The following is a 14,880-nucleotide window of genomic DNA, read 5'->3' on the forward strand; positions in this document are numbered from 1 at the left end:
TAAGACAAATCACAAGACAAATACAGACCATTTATACCACATTCATTATGGTCAATATATAATAAAAGTAAAATTAAAATAAATAACATAAATATGAAAAATAAATTAAATATGAACAAAAATATGCACATTTTCACTTTTGTTATTTCTCAAAAAAAAGTCTTGGTAGAAAAAGCTTAAAAAAACATTTATTCATAACAATGTCATGTTTCAAATCTCTTTGTGGAAGTAAATTTATAACACTTCTCTGAAGCAAAGTCAATAATTTCCTTATCACAATAAACTAGGATTTCCTTGTCCTATAAACCTGCATATGAAAGACAGTTCCCTGAGAAAATGAACTTGGAAAAATGATCTACAAAAATGTCTGACACCATCACACCTTTAGTGTTCTCGAGTCGTCACACGTCACACTTTACTGAAGTCTCAGATTGCTGTTCAGGAAAAGTAACAACGCTGTCGGCTGGCTGTGTGTGTGTGTTGCACGTTGACAACGCTCATTTGCTGTGACGTGACTGAGCCAGCTCTATACTCTGCCAGGTACAGGGGTGTCCCAGCACATAGTAAGTTAAGTAAGTAATCAAAAACATCTGAAAGTGATGCTTGCACCCCCCACACGCCGTTTTTTGGTTTATATTGATACTTTTTTCAGAAAAGTGATGCCAAATGAGTAGCGTGTGAGTATCGATATATCGATACCACAGGATCGATACGCACATCCCTATCAGACACACACACAGCGCGGCTCTCCGTATGACACAAGAGATTCAGAAGAACGACACCATAGCGCTGCCACAAAACACACTCAGATCTTCTGTTTCAAACCAATACTACATAAAAAGTAACGTAAAATAACGCAGTAACGCATCATGTAGTAACGGTAACTGAGTTACTGAATATAAAAAATAACGCGTTAGATAACTAGTTACCGCCGAAACTAACGGCGTTACAGTAACGCGTTACTTTGTAACGCGTTAGTCCCAACACTGCCTGCGACGCATTCCAGCTAGAGACCACCCACCAAGCTATTACCACCAGGGGCGGCGTAGAAGATGGACGTGGACCTGGGTAGGTAGCTCCAATTCCCACAGGAGATATGCAGCACCACCTTAAGACCAGATGTGGTGCTGTGGTCTGCAGCTCTGAAGTCAGTAGTACTGATTGAGCTGACAGTGCCATGGGAGGAGAGACTGGAAGCTGCCTACGAGAGAAAGAAGGCAAAGTATACGGACTTGGTCACGGAGTGCAGAGAAAGTGGATGGAGGGTGAGACTGTATCCGGTGGAGGTGGGAGCCAGAGGCGTTGTGGGCAGAACAACACCACGCCTGCTCAAGGATCCACCAAGGAGCTTTCAGAAGTAGCAGAGAAATCTAGCCACTGGCTCTGGCTCAAACGACGCAGCAAGGCTTGGGGAGCAACATCCAAGTAGGTTTTGCTGCAGGGGGTGTCAGGGAGACGTCCCTGTTCACTGCCCCGCCACCGAGAGATGTTCTGTGCTAAGGGGCGAAACATCAATCAGAGGTGGTCCCCAGCTGAAGACCCTGCAGCAAAACCTTTTCTGGTTTGCGGTCAGGTTTAGGCCTGCCTCAGGGAAGAGGACGTCCCTGCCATGCACAGTCCACCACAGGCAACGGCGGAGGTGCGACAGGCCTAAGGCCCAGCGGCAAGACCACCTTGCTGTAATTCAAATGTCATATTGAGTAAAAAAACTTACTTGTGTCTTTGCAAACCTTACAAAATATATTTTTTCTAGTAAAACTCACAGAGATACATATCTCCAGGCATTATTAGCCATTTTGCATGTTGTGTTTGAATACATTTGTATTGCTTTTTTCGTTAGGGCAAGTCCGATCGGTAGGAGGCAACAAGGAAGACCCAGGACACATTGGGAAGACTATGTCAGCCGGCTGGCCTGGGAACGCCTCGGGATCCCCCGAGAAGAGCTGGACGAAGTGGCTGGGGAGAGGGAAGTCTGGGCTTCTCTCCTTAGGCTGCTGCCCCCGCAACCCGACCACGGATAAGCGGAAGAAAATGGATGGATTTAGTATGACAGTTACACTATCATATTGAGTAAAAAACTAATTTGTGTCTTTGCAAACCTTACAAAATATATTTTTTCTAGTAAAACTCACAAAAATACATTTCTCCAAGCATTATTAGCCATTACACATTTGTTGTTTCGGAGTTATGTTTAAAAAACTGTCATAGTCGGTAAAACCTAATTTTTGTATTTGCAAACCTTACAAAAACAACTGATTCTAATAAAACTCACATGGATACAATATTACAGGCATTGTTAGACATAATGCATGTTTGGTTTTGGAGATATGTTTATATAACTTTCATATTTAGTATGACAGTAATACTGTCATATTGAGTAAAAAAAACTAACTTGTGTCTTTACAAACCTTACAAAATATTTTTTTCCAGTAAAACTCACAGAGACATTTCTCCAGGCGATATTAGCCATTTTACATGTGTGGTTAAGGAGTTATGTTTAAATAACTGTCATATTGAACGTGGCAGTTGTACTGTCATTATGAGTAAAACCTAATTTTTGTAATTGTAAACCTTACCAAAATACTTTATTTTGGTAAAACTCACACAGATGCAATATTACAGGCATTTTTAGACATAATGCATGTTTAGTTTTGGAGTTATGTTTATATAACGTTCATATATTTTCATATACTCACATAATGTTTTTTCTGCTGTGACTGTGTCAGAGGTAGACATGCATTCTACTGAGGTGGCAAACTATGATGTATTCAGTTTATCGCAGCACCAAGCAAATAATCTGAAAATTCCTGTCATATCAATTCCTAGATATGGTCGAAACTATTTAAAGAGCACTACGCATAATAAACGTAACATTATTAATATTGCTACCATGGATAATTTCAACAAAAACTCGTCAAAACAGCCCAATACCTATAATATGGGCTTTTTAAACATAAGATCATTATCTTCCAAAACGTTATTAGTTAATGAGGTTATTAGAGACAACAATCTTGACGTCGTTGGTCTCGCCGAGACCTGGCTCAAACCAGACGATTTTTTTGCGCTAAATGAGGCAACTCCTCCTAACTATACGAATGCACATGTTGCCCGTCCTCTTAAAAGGGGAGGGGGTGTTGCACTAATATACAACAAAAACTTTAGCCTTACACCTAACCTAAATAATAAATATAACTCGTTTGAGGTGCTTACTATGAGGTTTGTCACACCGCTGCCTCTCCACCTGGCTGTTATCTACCGCCCCCCTGGGCCCTATTCGGACTTCATCAGTGAATTCTCAGAGTTTGTTGCTGATCTAGTGCCGCACGCCGACAATATAATCATAATGGGGGACTTTAATATCCATATGAATACCCCATCGGACCCTCCGTGCGTGGCGCTCCAGACTATAATTGATAGCTGTGGTCTTACACAAATAATACATGAACCCACGCATCGCAACGGTAATACGATAGATCTAGTGCTTGTCAGGGGTGTCACCACCTCCAAAGTTACGATACTCCCGTATACTAAAGTAATGTCCGATCATTACCTTATAAAATTCGAAGTTCTGACTCATTGTCAACAAACTAATAATAATAACTACTATAGCAGCCGCAACATTAATGCTGCCACAACGACGACTCTTGCTGGCCTACTGCCTTCGGTAATGGCACCTTTCCCAAATTATGTCGGCTCTATTGATAACCTCACTAACAACTTTAACGATGCCCTGCGCAACACCATTGATAGTGTAGCACCGCTAAAGCTAAAAAGGGCCCCTAAAAGGCGCACCCCATGGTTTACAGAAGAAACTAGAGCTCATAAATTATCATATAGAAAGCTGGAACGTAAATGGTGCGCGACTAAACTTGAGGTTTTCCATCAAGCATGGAGTGATAGTTTAATAACTTTTTTTTTTTTTTTTTTTATAATGTCCTGCCCAGCTTCTCGGGCAAATCATACAGCAGATGTAGATGCCCATATCGGCTGTTCAGATTTACTTTACAAAAGAGAAGTGTAGGATACTTCTCTTGTTGCCTTACTTGTATTTTGACTTTATTAAATGTATTTATATTATCATTTGGTGCAGCCGGGCCGGAGCAGGAGGGGATAGAAAGAGAGAAAAAGGAAGACAGAGGGGGGAATTGTGGGGACAAGAGGGGGATTAGACAGAGAGACAAAAACAACAACAGCAAACACAACAACAACAACAACAACAGAGCAACATCAGCAAATACGACATGTACAAATATGATGGTAAAAGTAATAGCAAATAAGCAGTTAGCGAAAATTTAAAAAAAAAAATACAGAAATGACAATGAGCATTATTACACTAAAAATGGAGCAATATGAATACCAATAGAAATAGTGCCATTGATAATAAACAATACCAATACTTTACCTTTATTATCAACACTACAATTGTTCAAATGCAACAATACATATACGTAATGATAACTTGAGATACGAAAGAATACAGAAAAATGGAGGGGAAGAAAGAGAAGCAACCTACATTAACCTTGTAGATTGTTATAGTAACAATAGGTTAAGCTTTGTCAGTGTGCCATGTGTTATACCCAGTTTACCCTAGGGCAACAACGTTAATATATGTTTGATGAAACGTGATTATGTGCATGAGTGTATGTGTGCATATGTACTTGTATATGTACAGTATGTGTATATGTGTGCTTGTACAGTGAATGTATATGTACAGTATCTGTATATGTGTGTACAGCGAATGTATATGTACAGTATGTGTATACAGTATGTGTGTTTGAACAGTGAATGTATATGTACAGTATGTGTATATGTGTGTTTGAACAGTGAATGTATATGTACAGTATGTGTATGTGTGTGTTTGTACAGTGAATGTATATGTACAGTATATGTATGTGTGTGTTTGTACAGTGAATGTATATGTGTAGTATGTGTATGTGTGTGTTTGTACAGTGAGTGTATATGTACAGTATGTGTATATGTATGTTTTTATAGTGAATGTATATGTACAGTATGTGTATACAGTATGTTTGTATAATGAATGTGCGTGTGGATGTACGAACTTTGAGTGTGTAAATATGTACTGTATTTATTTGTATATGTATGTGGGAGCGTAGGTACCTATGTATGTCTGTATGTATGTGTGTGAGTATATGTGAATTTGCATGTGCAATACATTTGACTCCCAGTGTGTGCGGGAGCCAGAGTACGGCCCCAGCCCCCCCGAGAGCCCATCCCACAAACAGTAGGTGTGGTGCCCAGGGAACCAGGGGCCACCGCCCCCACGCAGCCAAGCCGGACAGCGACAGGAACCCCAGAGCCTGGCCCACCGCGCTGCCCACAAGGCCCAGCAGCAGGCCGCAGACAGACGCACCCGGCAGAGGACAAGGCACGAGAAAAGCAGGGGGCAGCCAGACCCCAAGCCAGCGAGAGACCACACCCCACACGGACAGAAAGGCGGGACGCCCCGCCCGAGGGGCCCGGAGACCCCCCGCAACCGGACGGGAAGACCGCCCCCGCCCCACCGGCAACAGGGCCCCCACGAGCCCCCCCCAACCCCCGGAGAGCGCGGCGAGGCCAGCCCACGGCCACCCCACCCAAGCCGGCCGCCACAGGACCACCCAGCACGGGGCCACAGGAACCACCCACCCCACCCGCAGGGACCCCAACGATGGAGATGGAACAACCAGCAACCGCCCCGCCGAGTCCCCCCCTGAGGTAGGGGAATAAATAAATAAAATAAATAAATACATAATAATAATAATAATAATAATATTAATTAAAAAAAAAATTTTTTAAAAAGAATAAATAAATAATTAAATCTATTTATAAAAAATAAAATAAAAAATAAAAAATAAATAAAAGAAGATCACAGACATGCTGACACACAAGGTCGCTACCCCAACAACTGGCCGACTCGCAGCACCTCGGAATACCCTGCAGCACCAAGCTACCATAGTAGACGCAGGGACCAGACCCAGCAGGCCCCAACCAAGACGGGCACACGGAAGGGATGGACGGTGGGACCCAGGAGCTCCAGACACACAGTCCGGATGCAGTAGCCTGAGGCGCCGACCCCCACCCAACAGGCAGGCCCAGAACGTACCCCCAGAAATATACATACATATATATATACATACACATAAACATACACATGTACACATACACACACATACACATGCATACACATACACATATACATACATACATACATACATACATACATACATACATACATACATACACACACACACATACACATACATATACACAGTTTGTCAGCCCCGACAACCACCACGCGCGCGCGCTGCCACCGGTCACAACATCAGCCACCCCCCCTGCACCAGACCCAGCAGCCACGGGCGCCCACACCACAAACAAACGGCAGCAGAAACAGCAGCCACAACACCCCCAGACAGCCAGCACCACCCAATCAAATAAAAGCGATAAAAAAAAAACCGCGACCGGCAACGACACGCCAACAGGATCACAGAGACCAGCCAGCGCCAGCCCGCCAGCAAGCCCAAACGCCAACACGCAAACAAGAGACACAGACACCCCCCCACCAAAAGACCCCACCACCCCAACCCAAACCCGCACAAACACACCACCGCCCAAACAACCGAGACACAGTATCCAGACCAGACACGGGCGCCGCGCCGCCACCACATCAAGTCGCCAACAGAGACCCCACAGCGCAAGGTCGGGCCACACGGGCACGGACCCCACCCAACAGGAAGCGAGACCCGCGCGACGCCACACACAAATAAATAATAAGATTAAACAAAAATAATAAAAATTAAAAAAAAATAATAATAATAATAAAATGAAATACAAATTAAATTAAATTAAAAATAACAAATACAGATCATTAAATAAAATAAAGTAAGTAAATAATAAAAATTATTTTAAAAAATAAATGAAAAAAAAATAAAAATAAAATAAAAATAAAATATATATATATATATATATATATATATATATATATATATATATATATATATATATATATATATATATATATATATATATATATATATATATATACATACATACACACACACATACATACATATATATATATATATATATATATATATATATATATATATATATATATATATATATATATATATATATATATATATATATGTATATATATATATATATATATACATATATATATATATATATATATATATATATATATATATATATATATATATATATATATATATATATATATATATATACACATATACATACATATATATAAAAAATAATAATAATACGCAGTCCCCGGAATCCGTGCCGGCCGACGAGGCAATGAGGGGTGCGCCGAACCCCAACCCCCCCACATGCATGTGTACAAGGCCCCCAGAGTGTCTACTGTGTAGTTAAAATTAGGAGGTTAGCCATTACAGCCGACCTCCAGTCCCTATTGATGCGTGTACTGTAGCGTGAGTGAGATATGTATGCTTGTGGGAACTAATAATGCGATTAAAATTGGGGGACATCAAGGTCTTGGCCGAGCCCTCCAAATCCTAAGTGTCTAATATGCAGCTAAGATTGAGGGATGGACGAGCAGGGGACACGACAGGAGGACTGGAGCCCCATAGGAGGCATCCTCAACCCCCCGCCATGCCTCCCCGCAGGACAACCCCCAAAGTCCTATATTTGTGTGACTGTGTGTGCTATAAGTAGGAGGAGTAGAGGGCCCGGACATCCCCCCCAGTCCATGCGGCCGACATCCAGGAACTACGGCCAGGAAGCCCCACCCCCCCCACGGCCCGTGACCCACACCAGACCACTTTAGCGTGACGCCACGCGAGCCCACCCCCCGCCAAACAAAGCCAGCCCCCGCCCGCCCCAACCCAACCCCGCAGAGCCCATACCAGCAACCAAACGCAGAAAAACTGCACAGCCCCATGCCCAATGCAAACACCGCATCCCGGCCATCCACACAGCAACGTACCCATACGAGTTCCGGCCAGGGGATGGCGCCCCCCAACTGGGGAAGAAGTCAATGCACCCCGTCCGCACGCCAGCCCCCAAACCAGCCGGCAAGCCAACGCCAGCCAGCCCCCACAACCCCACACTTATAAACTTATAAACGCATGCTTACCTTAGCTAAAGCTAAATATTACTCAAATCTCATCCACCTCAACAAAAACGATCCTAAATTTTTGTTTAGTACAGTAGCATCGCTAACCCAACAAGGGACTCCTCCCAGTAGCTCCACCCACTCGGCAGATGACTTTATGAATTATTTAATAAGAAAATTGAAGTCATTAGAAAGGAGATTAAAGACAACGCATCCCAGCTACAACTGGGTTCTATTAACACAAATACGACTGTATATACAACGGATACCGCCCTCCAAAATATTTTCTCTCTCTTTGATGAAATAACATTAGAGGAATTGTTAAGATGTGTAAATGGGACAAAACAAACAAAATGTTTACTTGACCCATTTCCTGGGAAACTTATCAAGGAGCTTTTTGTATTATTAGGTCCATCAGTGCTAAATATTATAAACTTATCACTTTCCTCTGGCACTGTTCCCCTAGCATTCAAAAAAGCGGTTATTCATCCTCTACTCAAAAGACCTAACCTCGATCCCGACCTCATGGTAAACTACCGACCGGTGTCCCACCTTCCGTTTATCTCGAAAATCCTCGAAAAAATTGTTGCACAGCAGCTAAATGAACACTTAGCGTCTAACAATCTCTGTGAACCTTTTCAATCCGGTTTCAGGGCAGATCACTCTACGGAGACAACCCTCGCAAAAATGACTAATGATCTATTGCTAACGATGGATTCTGATGCGTCATCTATGTTGCTGCTTCTTGATCTTAGCGCTGCTTTCGATACCGTCGATCATAATATTTTATTAGAGCGTATCAAAACACGTATTGGTATGTCAGACTTAGCCTTGTCTTGGTTTAACTCTTATCTTACTGACAGGATGCAGTGTGTCTCCCATAACAATGTGAAATTGGACTATGTTATGGTAACGTGCGGAGTTCCCCAGGGTTCTGTTCTTGGCCCTGCACTCTTTAGTATTTACATGCTGCCGCTAGGTGACATCATACGCAAAAACGGTGTTAGCTTTCACTGTTATGCTGATGACACCCAACTCTACATGCCCCTAAAGCTGACCAACACACCGGATTGTAGTCAGCTGGAGGCGTGTCTTAATGAATTTAAACAATGGATGTCCGCTAACTTTTTGCAACTCAATGCTAAGAAAAGGGAAATGCTGATTATCGGTCCTGCTCAACACCGACACCTATTTAATAATACCACTTTAACATTTGACAACCAAAGGCGACTCGGTAAAGAATCTGGGGATTATTTTCGACCCAACTCTCTCGTTTGAGTCACACATTAAGAGTGTTACTAAAACGGCCTTCTTTCATCTCCGTAATATCGCTAAAATTTGTTCCATTTTGTCCACTAGCGACGCTGAGATCATTATTCATGCGTTCGTTACTTCTCGTCTCGATTACTGTAACGTATTATTTTCGGGTCTCCCTATGTCTAGCATTAAAAGATTACAGTTGGTACAAAATGCGGCCGCTAGACTTTTGACAAGAACAAAAAAGTTTCATCATATTACGCCTATACTGGCTCATCTGCACTGGCTTCCTGTGCACTTAAGATGCGACTTTAAGGTTTTACTACTTACGTATAAAATACTACACGGTCTAGCTCCATCCTATCTTGCTGATTGTATTGTACCATATGTACCGGCAAGAAATCTGCGTTCAAAGAACTCTGGCTTATTAGTGATTTCCAGAGCCCAAAAAAAGTCTGCGGGCTACAGAGCGTTTTCTGTTTGGGCTCCAGTACTATGGAATGCCCTCCCGGTAAAAGTTAGAGATGCTACCTCAGTAGAAGCATTTAAGTCCCATCTTAAAACTCATTTGTATACTCTAGCCTTTAAATAGACCCCCCTTTTTTAGACCAGTTAATCTGCCGTTTTCTTTTCTCATTTGCCCCCTCGCCGGGTTATTCCGGTTCCGGTGACAATGGATGAGGTGCTGGCTGTCCAGAGCTGAGACCCGGGGTGGACCGCTCGCCTGTGCATCGGTTGGGGACGCCTCTGCGCTACTGACCTGTCTCTGCTCGGGATGGTCTCCTGCTGGCCCCACTATGGACTGGACTCTCACTGTTATGTGGATCCACTAGGGACTGTACTTAGAGGGGGGGTTACCCACATATGCGGTCCTCTCCAAGGTTTCTCATAGTCATTCACATCGACGTCCCTTGTGTGGGCTCTGTGCCGAGGATGTCGTTGTGGCTTGTGCAGCCCTTTGAGACTTTTGTGATTTAGGGCTATATAAATAAACATTGATTGATTGATTGATTGATATATAGTATGACAGCTATACTGTTATATTGGGTTATACAAGTAAGTTTATATTAAAATTAACTTGTGTCTTTACAAACCTTACAGTAAAACTCAGAAAATACATTTCTACAGGCATATTAGCCATTTTGCATGTGTGGTTTAGGAGTTTAAATAACTGTCATATTGAGTGTGACACTATCATAGTGAGAAAAAACAAATTTTTGTATTTGCAAACCTTACAAACACATCTGACTCTAGTAAAACTCACATGGATTCAATATTACAAGCATTTTTACACAATTTGCATCTTTGGTTTAGAACTTATAATGGAAAACATTTGTATTGCTTTTTTCGCATTATCTCAGGATTTTAAGAACATTACTGTCATATTGAGTAAAAAACTACTTTTTGTATTTGCAAGATTTAAAAAAGCATGTTTCGAGTAAAACTCCTAAGAATGCATTATTTCAGGCATCATTAGCTATTTTGCATGTGTAATTTAGGAGTTATGTTTAATTAACTGTCATATTGAGTGTGACAGTATACTCTCATAGTGAGTAAAACCTAATTTTTGTATTTGCAAACCTTAAAAAAACAACGGATTCTAGTAAAACTCACATGCATTCAATATTACAGTTATTTTTTGACATGTTGTATGTTGCGTTTAGAAATTATGATGATATTACTGTCATATTGAGTAAAAAACTACATTTTGTGTTTGCAAGCCTTAAAGAAGCATATGTTTCAAGTAAAACTCACAAGAATGCATTATTTCAGGCATTATTAGCTAATTTTCATGTGTAGTTTGGGAGTTATGTTTAAATAACTGTAATATTAAATGTGTGGCAGTTATACTGTCATATTAAGTTAATAAAAACTAACTTGTGTCTTTGCAAACCTTACAAAAGAAAATGTTTCTAGTAAAACTCACAAAGATACATTTCTCCATGCATTATTAGCCATTTTGCATGTGTGGTTTAGGAGTTATGTTTGTTATGTGTCATATTGAGTGTGGCAGTTATACTGTCATTTTGTGTAAAACCTATTTTTTGTGTTTGTAAACCTTACAAAAACAATTCATTACAGTTATTGTCATATATATTCAATATTGCGGCATTTTTAGACATTTTGCATTGTTGGTTTAGGAATTATGTTGGAAAACATTTTTAGTGCTTTTTTCGCATTATCTCAGGATTCTAAGAACATTAGTCATATTGAGTAAAAAAAACTACTTTTTGTTTTAGCAAGATATAAAAAAAGCATATGTTTCGAGTAAAACTCCCAAGAATGCATTATTTTAGGCATCATTAGTCATTTTGCATGTGTAGTTTAGGAGTTATGTTAAAATAACTGTCATATTGAGTGTGACACTCTCATAGTGAGTAAAACATTTTTTTTTTTTTTGCAAACCTTACAAAAACAATTGATTCTAGTAAAACCCACATGGATTCAATAATACAGGCATTTTTACACATTTTGCATGTTTGGTTTAGGAATTATGATGGAATACTTTTTTATTGCTTTTTTCGCATTATCTCAGGATTTTAAGAACATTAATCAATCAATCAATCAATGTTTATTTATATAGCCCTAAATCACAAGTGTTTCAAAGGGCTGTACAAGCCACAACGACATCCTCGGTACAGAGCCCACTTACGGGCAAGGAAAACTCACCCCAGTGGGACGTCAATGTGAATGACTATGAGAAACCTTGGAGACATTACTATCATATTGAGTAAAAAACTACTTTTTGTGATTGCAAGATTTAAAAAAAGCATATGTTACGAGTAAAACTCATAAGGATGCATTATTTCAGGCATCATTAGTTATTTTGCATGTGTAGTTTAGGAGTTATGTTTAAATAACTGTCATATTGAGTGTGACAGTATACTGTTATAGTGAGTAAAACCTAATTTTTGTATTTGCAAACCTTACAAAAACAACTGATTCTAGTAAAACTCACATGCATTTAAAATTACAGTTATTTTTAGACATTCTGCATGATGGGTTTAGATATTATGATGGAATAAATTTTTATTGCTTTTTTTGCATTATCTCAGTATTTTAAGAACATTACTGTCATATTGAGTAAAAAACTACTTTTTGTGATTGCAAGATTTAAAAAAAAGCATATGTTACGAGTAAAACTCATAAGGATGCATTATTTCAGGCATCATTAGTTATTTTGCATGTGTAGTTTAGGAGTTATGTTTAAATAACTGTCATATTGAGTGTGACAGTATACTGTTATAGTGAGTAAAACTTAATTTTTGTATTTGCAAACCTTACAAAAACAACTGATTCTAGTAAAACTCACATGCATTTAAAATTACAGTTATTTTTAGACATTCTGCATGATGGGTTTAGATATTATGATGGAATACATTTTTATTGCTTTTTTCGCATTATCTCAGGATTTTAAGAACTTACTGTCATATTGAGTAAACAACAACTTTTGGTGTTTGCAAGCCTTAAAAAAGCATATATTTTGAGTAAAACTCCCAAGATTGCATTATTTCAGGCATTATTAGCCATTTTTCATTATGTGGTTTAGGAGTTATGTTTAAATAACTGTCATATTGAGTGTGACACTGTCATAGTGACAAAAAACAAATTTTTGTATTTGCAAACCTTACAAACACAACTGACTAGTAAAAACTCACATGGATTCAATATTACAGGCATTTTTACACATTTTGCATGTTTGGTTTAGGAATTATGTTGGAAAACATTTTTATTGCTTTTTTCGCATTATCTCAGGATTCTAAGAAAATTACTGTCATATTGAGTAAAAAACTACTTTTTGTGTTTGCAAGATTTTAAAAAAGCATATATTTTGAGTAAAACTCCCAAGGATGCATTATTTCAGGCAATATTAGTCATTTTGCATGTGTGGTTTAGGAGTTATGTTTAAATAACTGTCATATTGAGTGTGACACTGTTATAGTGAGAAAAACCTAATTTTTGTATTTGCAAACCTTACAAACACAACTGACTTCTAGTAAAACTCACATGGATTCAATATTACAGGCATTTTTACACATTTTGCATGTTTGGTTTAGGAATTATGATGGAATACAATTGTATTGCTTTTTTCGCATTATCTCAGGATTTTAAGAACATAACTGTCATATTGAGTAAAAACTACTTTTTGTGTTAGCAAGATATAAAAAAGCATATGTTTCGACTAAAACTCCCAAGGATGCATTATTTTAGGCATCATTAGTCATTTTGCATGTGTAGTTTAAGAGTTATGTTTAAATAACTGTCATATTGAGTGTGACACTGTCATAGTGGGTAAAACATATTTTTTTGTTTGCAAACCTTACAAAAACAACTGATTCTAGTAAAACCCACATGGATTCAATATTACAGGCATTTTTACACATTTTGCATGTTTGGTTTAGGAATTATGATGGAATACTTTTTTATTGCTTTTTTCGCATTATCTCAGGATTTTAAGAACATTACTATCACATTGAGTAAAAAACTACTTTTTGTGATTGCAAGATTTAAAAAAAAGCATATGTTTCAAGTAAAACTCATAAGGATGCATTATTTCAGGCATCATTAGTCATTTTGCATGTGTAGTTTAGGAGTTATGTTTAAATAACCGTCATATTGACTGTTATAGTGAGTAAAACCTAATTTTTGTATTTGCAAACCTTACAAAAACAACTGATTCTAGTAAAACTCACATGCATTTAATATTACAGTTATTTTTAGACATTTTGCATGATGGGTTTAGAAATTATGTTGGAAAACATTTTTATTGCTTTTTTCGCATTATCTCAGGATTCTAAGAACATTACTGTCTTATTGAGTAAAAACCAACTTTTTGTGTTTGCATGATTTAAAAAAAGCATATGTTTTGAGTAAAACTCCCAAGGATGCATTATTTCAGGCATTATTAGCCATTTTGCATGTGTGGTTTAGGAGTTATGTTTAAATAACTGTCATATTGAGTGTGACACTGTTATAGTGAGAAAAACTTAATTTTTTATTTGCAAACCTTACAAACACAACTGACTCTAGTAAAACTCACATGGATTTAATATTACAGGCATTTTTACAAATTTTGCATGTTTGGTTTAGCAATTATGATGGAATACATTTTTATTGCTTTTTTCGCATTATCTCTGGATTTTAAGAACATAACTGTCATATTGAGTAAAAAACTACTTTTTGTGATTGCAAGATTTAAAAAAAAAGCATATGTTTCGAGTAAAACTCTCAAGGATGCATTATTTCAGGCATCATTTGTCATGTCTGTGTTCATGTTTTTGTTTGGCCATGTGCTGTTTTGTTTTTTGGACACTTCCTTAGTTCCTTGTTTCACTTCCTGGTTTTGTTTGTCACCATAGCAACCATTAGTTTCACCTGTTCCACGTTTGGACTCACACACACCTGTCTCACGTTTTCACAGTCATGTCACGCACCTGTTCACAGTTAGTCACGCACCTGTTTTCACTTATCATGTCACTATATAGGCTTTTCTGTTTCTGTTGTTCGTCCTGGCGACATCA

This window comes from Entelurus aequoreus, linkage group LG12 (assembly GCF_033978785.1).
Source record: "Entelurus aequoreus isolate RoL-2023_Sb linkage group LG12, RoL_Eaeq_v1.1, whole genome shotgun sequence".
NCBI classification, from domain to species: domain Eukaryota; kingdom Metazoa; phylum Chordata; class Actinopteri; order Syngnathiformes; family Syngnathidae; genus Entelurus; species Entelurus aequoreus.